This window comes from Chanodichthys erythropterus, chromosome 24, assembly GCF_024489055.1.
Source record: "Chanodichthys erythropterus isolate Z2021 chromosome 24, ASM2448905v1, whole genome shotgun sequence".
Lineage (NCBI taxonomy): Eukaryota > Metazoa > Chordata > Actinopteri > Cypriniformes > Xenocyprididae > Chanodichthys > Chanodichthys erythropterus.
Genome location: NC_090244.1, coordinates 23,138,838 through 23,147,914, shown reverse-complemented (window position 1 = coordinate 23,147,914; position 9,077 = coordinate 23,138,838). Strand labels below are relative to the sequence as shown.

General features: G+C 44.3%; 1 long non-coding RNA gene across 1 annotated transcript; it reads right to left on the bottom strand.

Annotated features, from left to right (window-relative positions):
- Positions 1-6,640: 6,640 nt before the first annotated feature.
- LOC137015357 (uncharacterized) lies at positions 6,641-8,758 on the bottom strand. The gene is made up of 3 exons (XR_010893947.1): positions 8,045-8,758; positions 7,455-7,523; positions 6,641-7,048 (listed from the first exon to the last, which is right to left on the bottom strand). It is a non-coding gene; the product is annotated as an uncharacterized lncRNA (long non-coding RNA).
- Positions 8,759-9,077: the final 319 nt, after the last annotated feature.

The following is a 9,077-nucleotide window of genomic DNA, read 5'->3' as shown; positions in this document are numbered from 1 at the left end:
TTAACAAATTACTTAGACCAAAGGCTGCAGAAATTCCCACAAAGTTACTCATTCACTGCGCTCATTTTCAAAAACATTGCGAGGAATGAAAGAAAAATCCCCAAGCTGAGCGAGAACGGAATGGTATTCTCGAGTGGGAAGTGGGGAATTTTCCTTTCTTTTCCCACAGGATTTAGTGTTCCTAGTCATACTGAGGCCCTTTCTTGCATTTAGGTTTCACCTTGACCCCGCAGCTTGTAAGTGGGCAGCTGGATATGGACTCAGCACTGTTAAGGCCCGTTCACATCAAGAACAATAACTATAACGATAACTATATTAGTGTCCACACCAGCGGACAATATAGTTCTGTTTACTCTGAGCATATTCATGTCATCTGCCGCTTTAAATGCTTGATCTTTTTATACCAAGATGGATTCTGATTGGCTGGAAAAAATAATTCTGAAAGTGATTCCAACAAAATTGTTTCTCTGTGCCGTTATCATTATAGTTGTGGTGTGGACTCGAACGTTATTTAGAACTGTATCTTTATCGTTATCATTACAGTTGTCATTCTTGGTGTGAATGGGCCTTTAGTGTGATGGGAGTTTTTATGCCACCTCTACCACCTTCGTCTCTTTCACAGGGGGCAGACGATGAAGACGGGTCTTTATTGAGGAGAACAATAGTGAGGAGTTACAGCAGAAGAGACCTCCAAAGTATGCGCAGTACATGCAGAACTGCAACAAAGGTCAGGTATGCAAATCCCACTAAGGAGTACACACTGTCTTAGATAAGTGTTTCTCAATGGGTTTTGCTTCCGCACACTGGACATCACAGAAGCTGCCAAAATCATTACAAACAAACATTTTGTTATCATTTACAATTAAACGGTTTGTTGGATCTTGGATTTAACATGTTTTTCACCTGCATCCCCAACCTTATTTGAACATATTTACTACCGATTTTTGGAAAACGCTGTTCCCTTTCGTGGGAACTATCGACGCTGCGTGACAACGCATTGGGAACCTTCTGCGTGATGTCGTCACTGAAGCACTCATGTATCTAACCAATCGCGTAGCGAGACGTCAGAGACGGGTGACGTCACGGACCAGGAAACTATAAAGCACACCCGGATGCAGAGCACGGTAGCTTCTGTGTCTTCAGCAAGCGCTCTATGTTATCGTGTGTCTTATTTGGTGTTGTTTGTCTTATTTCATATAAACAAGTCACGATATCTTTGTCTGAGGACAAGAGTATCTCACACCAATCCATATATATATATATATATAAAAAAGACACGTATTATGGCGAGAAACAGCAGTTGAATGGGAGTTGAGTAAGCCTGGGCAGCTCTCGAGGGAGCCGTCTGTGTGCACTATAAAAAAAAAAAAAAAAAAAGAAACTCGCTCTCAGAATACTGTGTTCCAGTGTTCCCCGCGGATCGCGAAAAGAAGCCATTCGTGGGGTTCACAAATGGATCTGACAGAGGGGTTAGAGACGGGCGTTGCCCTTTCTCTGCCCTTACCTGCCAGGTTCAGTGCCGTCTCCCAGGTGGAAGCACGCTCTGCGGTTTCTTCCCCGGGTTGAGGCACCGGTATTTCACATGCCAGCTCTGAGGAGGTGGATATTGTGATATCGATCTGAGGACTCGCCACCTCACACACATCGTGTTAGGGAGTGGAGCATGCACGTCAGTTCAAAAATAAAGCAGCTGACGGTTCATTCATAAAAATGTCCCGGAGTGGAAATGAACTAGCGGGAGTTTTTATCTCCACTCCTGTTGGCTTTATTCTCGAGGGAATAAAAGTCTAGCACGAGGCTTAGATCTCGCGTTTGCCGAGGCAGCGCGTGGATTAAGCCTGCAATAAGGAATATATAGCTCGAATCTCGCGTTTGCCGAGGCAGCGCGTAGATTAAGTGTGCAACAAAAAATATACGGCTCGCTCGGATCTTGCGTTTGCCAAGGCTGCGTATAGATTGCGTGCACGTAGTATATATTGTATATAATGTTTATACATAATATATATATCTGGAGGGAACTGAGCAGACGGGAGTTTCCCTTTCTCTCTTTCCCTATAACACCTTGCAAACTATTACGAGCTATAATTCTCTTTGTATTCTAATATATTCAGCCTGTCATTTTTGACTGTTTTGGGCTGCATTTAATTTAAGGATTAAATTAAATATTGAATACATTAAATTCTGAGGAATTTAAAGGAAAAGGGTGTCACCACCCTTGCTCCCCCGCAGAAAGCTTGGGGACCGGGACAGGTGACACAGCTGAAGTCCTTGTGAAGTAGGACAGATCTGCGGACTGTTATTACCACCAAGAAGGCTTCAAAGAGGTCCTGACATCTGTGGGCCAGGATCCATGAGGGCAGCCCCCTCCGGAGGGGGTCCTGTGTTAGAATATCTGACACCCGTCCCCCTTTGGCGCCCTCAGGGGGCCGTTATGCTAACCCTGCCACCCAGTGTGCGTCAGGGCACAACGGTCTCCACCGACTCTCCGAGGAGAGCCGGTTATGACTTGATTCGTCTGTTTTCTGCCGGTGCGCCGCTCCAGAACGTTGAATCGAGTGCTCAAAAACACCAGAGGTCAGTCTCGAGAGACTGGTTCCCTTAGTAGATTTTATGGTAGAATGGAAACTTCTACCGAATATATCAAAATGGATGCTGCTCATCAGAGGGTTACAGGGTCTCGCCCGCCCAGATTCAATGGGGTCTTTCCCATAGTGATGACCCCCAAGCAGTCTCTGGTTATGGAACAAGAGGTTATGACACTCTTGCGAAATGGAGCTATAGAAAGGGTTCCTCCTCCCAGCAAGCTGTCAGGCTTCTACAGCCACTACTTCATTGTTCCAAAGAAGGATGTGTCCTATCATAGATTTACATGTGTTAAATCACTCAATACGAAAGCTCAAATTCAAGATGCTTACACTTAAACAGATTATCCCACAGATCAGGTCCAAGGACTGGTTTGTGGCGATAGACCTGAGAGAGGCATACTTTCAGGTGTCCATCCATCCTTCCCATAGGAAGTTCCTCAGGTTTGCTTTCGGGGGCAAAGCTTACCAATACAGGGTTCTTCCTTTCGGCCTGTTATTATCACCCCACACATTCACGAAGTGCGTGGATGCAGTGCTGGCTCCACCGAGACTCCAGGGCGTACTGAATTACATAGAAAGTGATTCTAGCTCAATTAGAGCAACTAGCAGTTCAGCATCGAGATGCTGCTCTGTACCACATGAAAAGGCTCGGGCTGAGGCTCAATGCCAAAAAAAAAAAAAAAAAAAAGAGTGTGCTAGTTCCGGCTCAGACTACCACTTATCTAGGTGTAGTTTGGGACTCCACCATGATGCAGGCACATTTGTTTCCTGCTCGTGTGAGTTCCATTCTCGCAGCCGTGAAAGGGGTGAAGTTAGGCCAGTCACTCACTGTAAAACAGTTCCAGAAACTGTTGGGTCTTATGGCAGCTGCGTCCAACGTCATACCTTTTTGGCCTTCTGCACATATGACTCTTACAGTGGTGACTCAGGACCAGGGGATTTTCTCCGAGGGGAAATCCTTTTCGCATGATCAAAAGTCGCGCGGCAATGCCTTCGTGCTCTGGCCATGTGGAAAGATCCCTGGTTCCTGTCCCAGGTACCCGTGCTGGGGATTTCTGGTCGTCATGTAATGCTTACGACAGATGCCTCCCTCACGGGCTGGGGGCGATCATGAGTGGTCGCTCAGCTCAGGGTCTATGGGAGGTCCTGGAATGTGTCAGACAAGTTCTTGACACTTAAAACTATCTTTCTCCTGGCCGTCTCTTCTTTGAAGAGAATTGGTGATTTACAAGCGCTGTCAGCAGTTTGCACCTGGTATGGTGAAAGCCTTTCTGCATACCAGGCCGGCACATAAATCGGTTGGAGATGATGGTGGTGTTTCTAGCATTAAAACACTTTCTCCCAGACCAGAGAGGCCATCACGTGTTGGTCCGCACGGACAACACGGCAGTGGTCTTATATATAAACCATCAGGGGGTCTGCGGTCTTGCCAACTTTACTACTTGGCCCGTCGGATCCTCCGATGGTCCCTAGGGAAGCTGCTCTCTCTGAAGCCAGCTTTCATCCTGGGGTATAAAGGGAGCAGACGCCCTGTCGAGGCAGGGGCCGAGGCCCGGGGAGTGGAGACTCCACCCAGAAGTGGTGGATCTCCTATGGAAAAATTTCGGTCGAGCGGAAGTCGACCTATTTGCTTTGGGAGAGTCAACCCAGTGACCACTCTGGTACTCCCGAACACATCCAGCACCTCTGGGTCTGGATACCATGGTACAGACGTGGCCGAAGCTACGTCTGTATGCATTTCCCCCGATCACCTTGCTCCCGGGAGTTCTGGAGAAAGTACACCGGGAAGGGGTCAGCCTAATACTGGTAGCCCCCTTCTGGCCAACCAGAGTATGGTTCTCGGACCTAGTGTCCTTACTAGACGGCTCCCCAATGGAGCTTTCCCTTAGACAGGACCTCCTGTCGCAAGCGGGCGGCTCGATAATACATCCCCGCCCAGAACTGTGGAAGCTATGGGCCTAGCCTCTGAGGGGGCCAGGCTCATAGATGCTGGTCTTCCAACTGAGGTTGTGGAGACCATCCTTAACTCCAGAGCTCCCGCCACGAGGAAGCTTTATTCCTATAAACGGAATTTATTTTCTGCTTGGTGCAGACAGAATAATATGGACTCTGTCCACCCTCCTATCAGCTTTGTGCTAAGATTTCTCCAAGAAAAATTATCGGAGGGCCTATCGCCTTCAACCTTGAAGGTTTACGTTGCGGCTATCTCAGCCTTTCATGCTTCTCTTGAGGGTGGCTTCTCGGTGGGTCGAGACCCCCTCGTTACTCGCTTCCTCTGTGGCACACTGAGGTTGAGGCCAGCCTGGGACCTGGCTGTGGTATTACAAGGGTTAGCTGAGGCTCCCTTCGAACCACTCTCACTTTAAAACAGTTTCAGAGACTGTTGGGTCTGATGGCAGCTGCGTCCAACGTGATTACTATTGGCCTTCTGCACATGAGACCCTTACAGTGGTGGCACAGGACCAAGGGGTTTTCCCTGAGGGGAAACCCTTTTCGCATGGTCGAAGTCACGCAGCGATGCCTTCGTGCTCGGGTCATGTGGAAAAAGCCTTGATTCCTGTCCCAGGGACCCATGCTGCCGCCACGAGGAAGTTGCATGCCTACAAATGGAATTTGTTTTCTACCTGGTGTAGAAACAATAATACGGACCCTGTCCTTTCTTCTATTAGCTGTGTGCTAAAATTCCTCCAGGAAAAATTCTCGGAGGGCCTATCTCACTCAACCTTGAAGGTTTACATTGCAGCAATTTCAGCATAACATGCTCCTCTTGAGGGGAATATCTCGGTAGGTCGAGACCCCCTAGTCACATGCTTCCTCCGTGGCACATTGAGGTTGAGGCCTCCAGTGCGCACAAGGGCTCCGGCCTGGGACTTGGCCGTGGTCTTACAGGGGTTAGCTGAGGCTCCCTTTGAACCACTAGAGGAGGTTCCTGAGAGGTTTTTTTGGCTATCACTTCTCTGAAGCGGATAGGAGACTTACAAGCACTTTCTGTTGCTCCTTTTCTTGAATTTGCTCCGGGAATGGTGAAAGCATTCCCGTATCCTAGACCGGGTTATGTCCCAAAGGTCCCTACCAATGTCCCAGGCCCCATTGTGCTTCAGGCCTTCTATCCTCCTCCATTTGAATCTGCGGATCAGGAAAAATTTAATCTGCTGTGCCCAGTAAGGGCTTTGGATGCTTATGTCCACAGAGCTGCCCTGTGGCGTAAGTCAGATCAATTGTTTGTCTGTTATTGGTCCCCTAAAAAAAGGCGGCCCAGCATTGAAGCAGAGAATGAGCAAGTGGGTGGGCGAGGCCATCTCACTTGCCTATGAAGCGGCCGGACAGCCTTCTCCTTTGAATGTTCGCGCCCATTCAACTAGGGGTATGGCGGCATCAAAAGCTTTGATGTCAGGAGTTTCCATGGGTGATATATGTGATGCAGCTGGATGGTCATACCAGCACACATTTATTAACCCTCTGGAGTCTGAGGCTGATTTTGGGCCCTGGAGAAGTTTTGACATGCCCTGACATTTGTGCTTTTATCAGTTGGTTATAAACATATTAATGACAAAAGTGTCATTACACTGTATTCAGCACAAACTAGGCTACCATAATATGTGAGGAACATGTATGTACATGTTTGTGTTTTTAAAGGAATAATGTTTATGCGTGGTTATTGAAAAAACAAAAAAAAAAAGTAACTGAAACAATACCTAAAAATGCATACTAAATGTTTTTTCACAAGACTTTTGAGAATTGTATATTTTAGTGTAGAGTTTTTGCTTCAAAATGATGTGGAAATGATCCTCCCTACTCTGACACATAAAACATTGTATTGATTTTAAATTTCTAAGACACTTTTTGTTTAGGTAGGCCATATGCGAAGAGGTGTGACTCTTCATGAATAATGAAGTGATTTACACCTGGGGAGATTAAGACCCTGCCCCTAATGAGCCGCATAATGAGCCATTCAGTCAGGAATGTGACTGAGTCAACTAAGAAAATGCAAAGACAAGACATATCATTGTTTTTTTTCTTTTTATTTAAAATAAAGTTAACAATATAATCCACATATAAACTAGGGTCAAAGGCACATTTTTTGTGTATACAGGCAAATAAAGGTAAGGTTTATAAAAAAAAGCCCACTTTTACACCCTATACATAACCTGCTTGATCACATATAGATAATCTTTGCAGCCCAATGGTCAGTGAGAGGTGGTGAACAGAGAATCTGAACAGTCACACATCTGTGTGCCATTTTTGAAAACAGTTCAACTGAAGACACAAGTAAATGTCACATGCCTGGCATTTCCAAGGTGTGTCTTGCTTTTTACCAAGCTGTACTTTGCAAAGCATGCAGTTCCGATGACCAGCGGTGGCATTATTCCTTGCATCTGATGTCAGCTCTGCTCCTGGAACCGGTACATGGTCACTTTTGGTCCGTTTTGGAGCTGCTTTCTGTGACGACACACCACAGAGCTCTGCAAATATATTATCATCAAATATGAATCTTATTAATATTATCATCAAATATTATCATCAAATATGATGATTTGCTACTTATGAAACATTTCTGAACAATTGTAAACAATAAATGTTTCTTGAGCTGCAAATCATCATATTAGAATGATTTCTGAAGGATCATGCGACACTGAAGACTGGAGTAATGATGCTGGACATCACAAGAATAAACGACTTTGTGAAATATATTCAAATAGAAAACAGTTATTTTAAATTGTAATAATATTTCACAATATTACTGTTTTTACTGTATTTTTAATTGAATAAATGCAGCCTTGGTGAGCAGACGAAACTTATTTTAAAAACATGAAAAATCTTACAGATTTCAATATAGGCCTACCATATAGTGGGTAAAAGTGTACTTACTCAACTGTGTTGCTGCGTGCCCTCCTAGTGGGAATTGCAGGTGAATGTGAGAGTGATGGATCCACATTCCTAAAAAAAAATGTAAAAAAAACCCTGTTATTATTAGCATATAAGATAATACTCTCATACCATTAGCTATGCATAACTGACAGGAAAGTAACAGGTATACAAGCATGCTGTATATGTCTGTCAATTGGCCATTACCGGACAAAGTGTGCGAATGTGTAAACGTTTACAGTCTGCTATATCAGTTAGCACATTTAGCAAATAGCAACATGTTCGCGCATTTCACAACCAAGCATATTTTAGCACATTCACGCCTATCATATACGGTACTTAGATACGCTATATATATATTTATAGATAGATGTAAATATAAGGCAAATATAGATGTACGCTTGTATATAAAAAAAAAACACGTCAAATAATTTGAGTATATCAACAGAAAAGCATTCTATTTATAAGCATTTTTATGAGATAAAGTTATATATATAGTTATATAGATAGATGTAAATATAAGGCAAATATATGTACGCTTATATATAAAAAAAAAACACGTCAAATAATTTAAGTAAAACTAAATCACTTACTCATCAGAAACTGTATCTTCAGCTGGATCAAGTCGCTCTTCAAAATGCAGACGTTCATCGTCAGAGTCGTGTTCTTCTTCCGAGGAAAGAGTGAACTTCCTCACTGTCCAGGACCATCTGAAGAGCCTGCTCACCTGTGTAGTGTGCCATCTTCCAAACGCGAAGGACAGCGAATGAATCTGATGAAACTTGATGCTTTTTAAGACGCTGTTAGGGGCGTTTACAGTTTGCATAAATCGCCTCAGCACATTATCTTATGAATAGAGCGCTCTGCGCGTGGGCGGGCACACATTAAAGATAATTAGGTCAGACAGGAGAAACAGTACCTCTCTTTACTTTTATACTGATTACATAAAGGGAGAATATTTGTTTTAGAATTTATTTGTTTTGTTTAAAAGTAGACACTTAAAGCTTTCCAAAGACATATCTCTCATGTCCATGTAGCATGTATAAGCCATCTATTTTAGTTACTTTTAGTGACGTTTTAGAACGATGTTTGCAGAGACGGAGACGGCAGGACAGCACACCCTGTATATTTTATTTATTTTTAAAAAGCACAAAGTTTTATTTTGATTGTGAGTGTACACAAAAAAAAGAAGACATTCTATAGTTTCAATTGATATATTACTTATGTCTCTATGACAAAAAATGACGGAGTATTTTAAGTCTGTTTTGCTGCAATGTGAAAAAAAAACTGCAAAACGCGCCGGCGCGTTTTTAGACCTCAGAGTGTTAAGTATTATAACTTTGATATCGGCTCCACCCTAGGGTCCTCTGGGTTGTCAAGATAACTTTGACAAGTGTTTGAGCTACGGCTCAGTTGGGATTGCGTTCCCAATGCGTTGTCACGCAGCGTCGATAGTTCCCACGAAAGGGAACGTCTCGGGTTACAGATGTAACCCTGGTTCCCTGAGTAGGGAACGAGACGCTGCGTCTCTTGCCGTACCCCTGCACACTTGTGAGTGCTTGCTTCAGACTTATCCAGAAGCTACCGTGCTCTGCATCCGGGTGTGCTTTATAGTTTCCTGGTCCG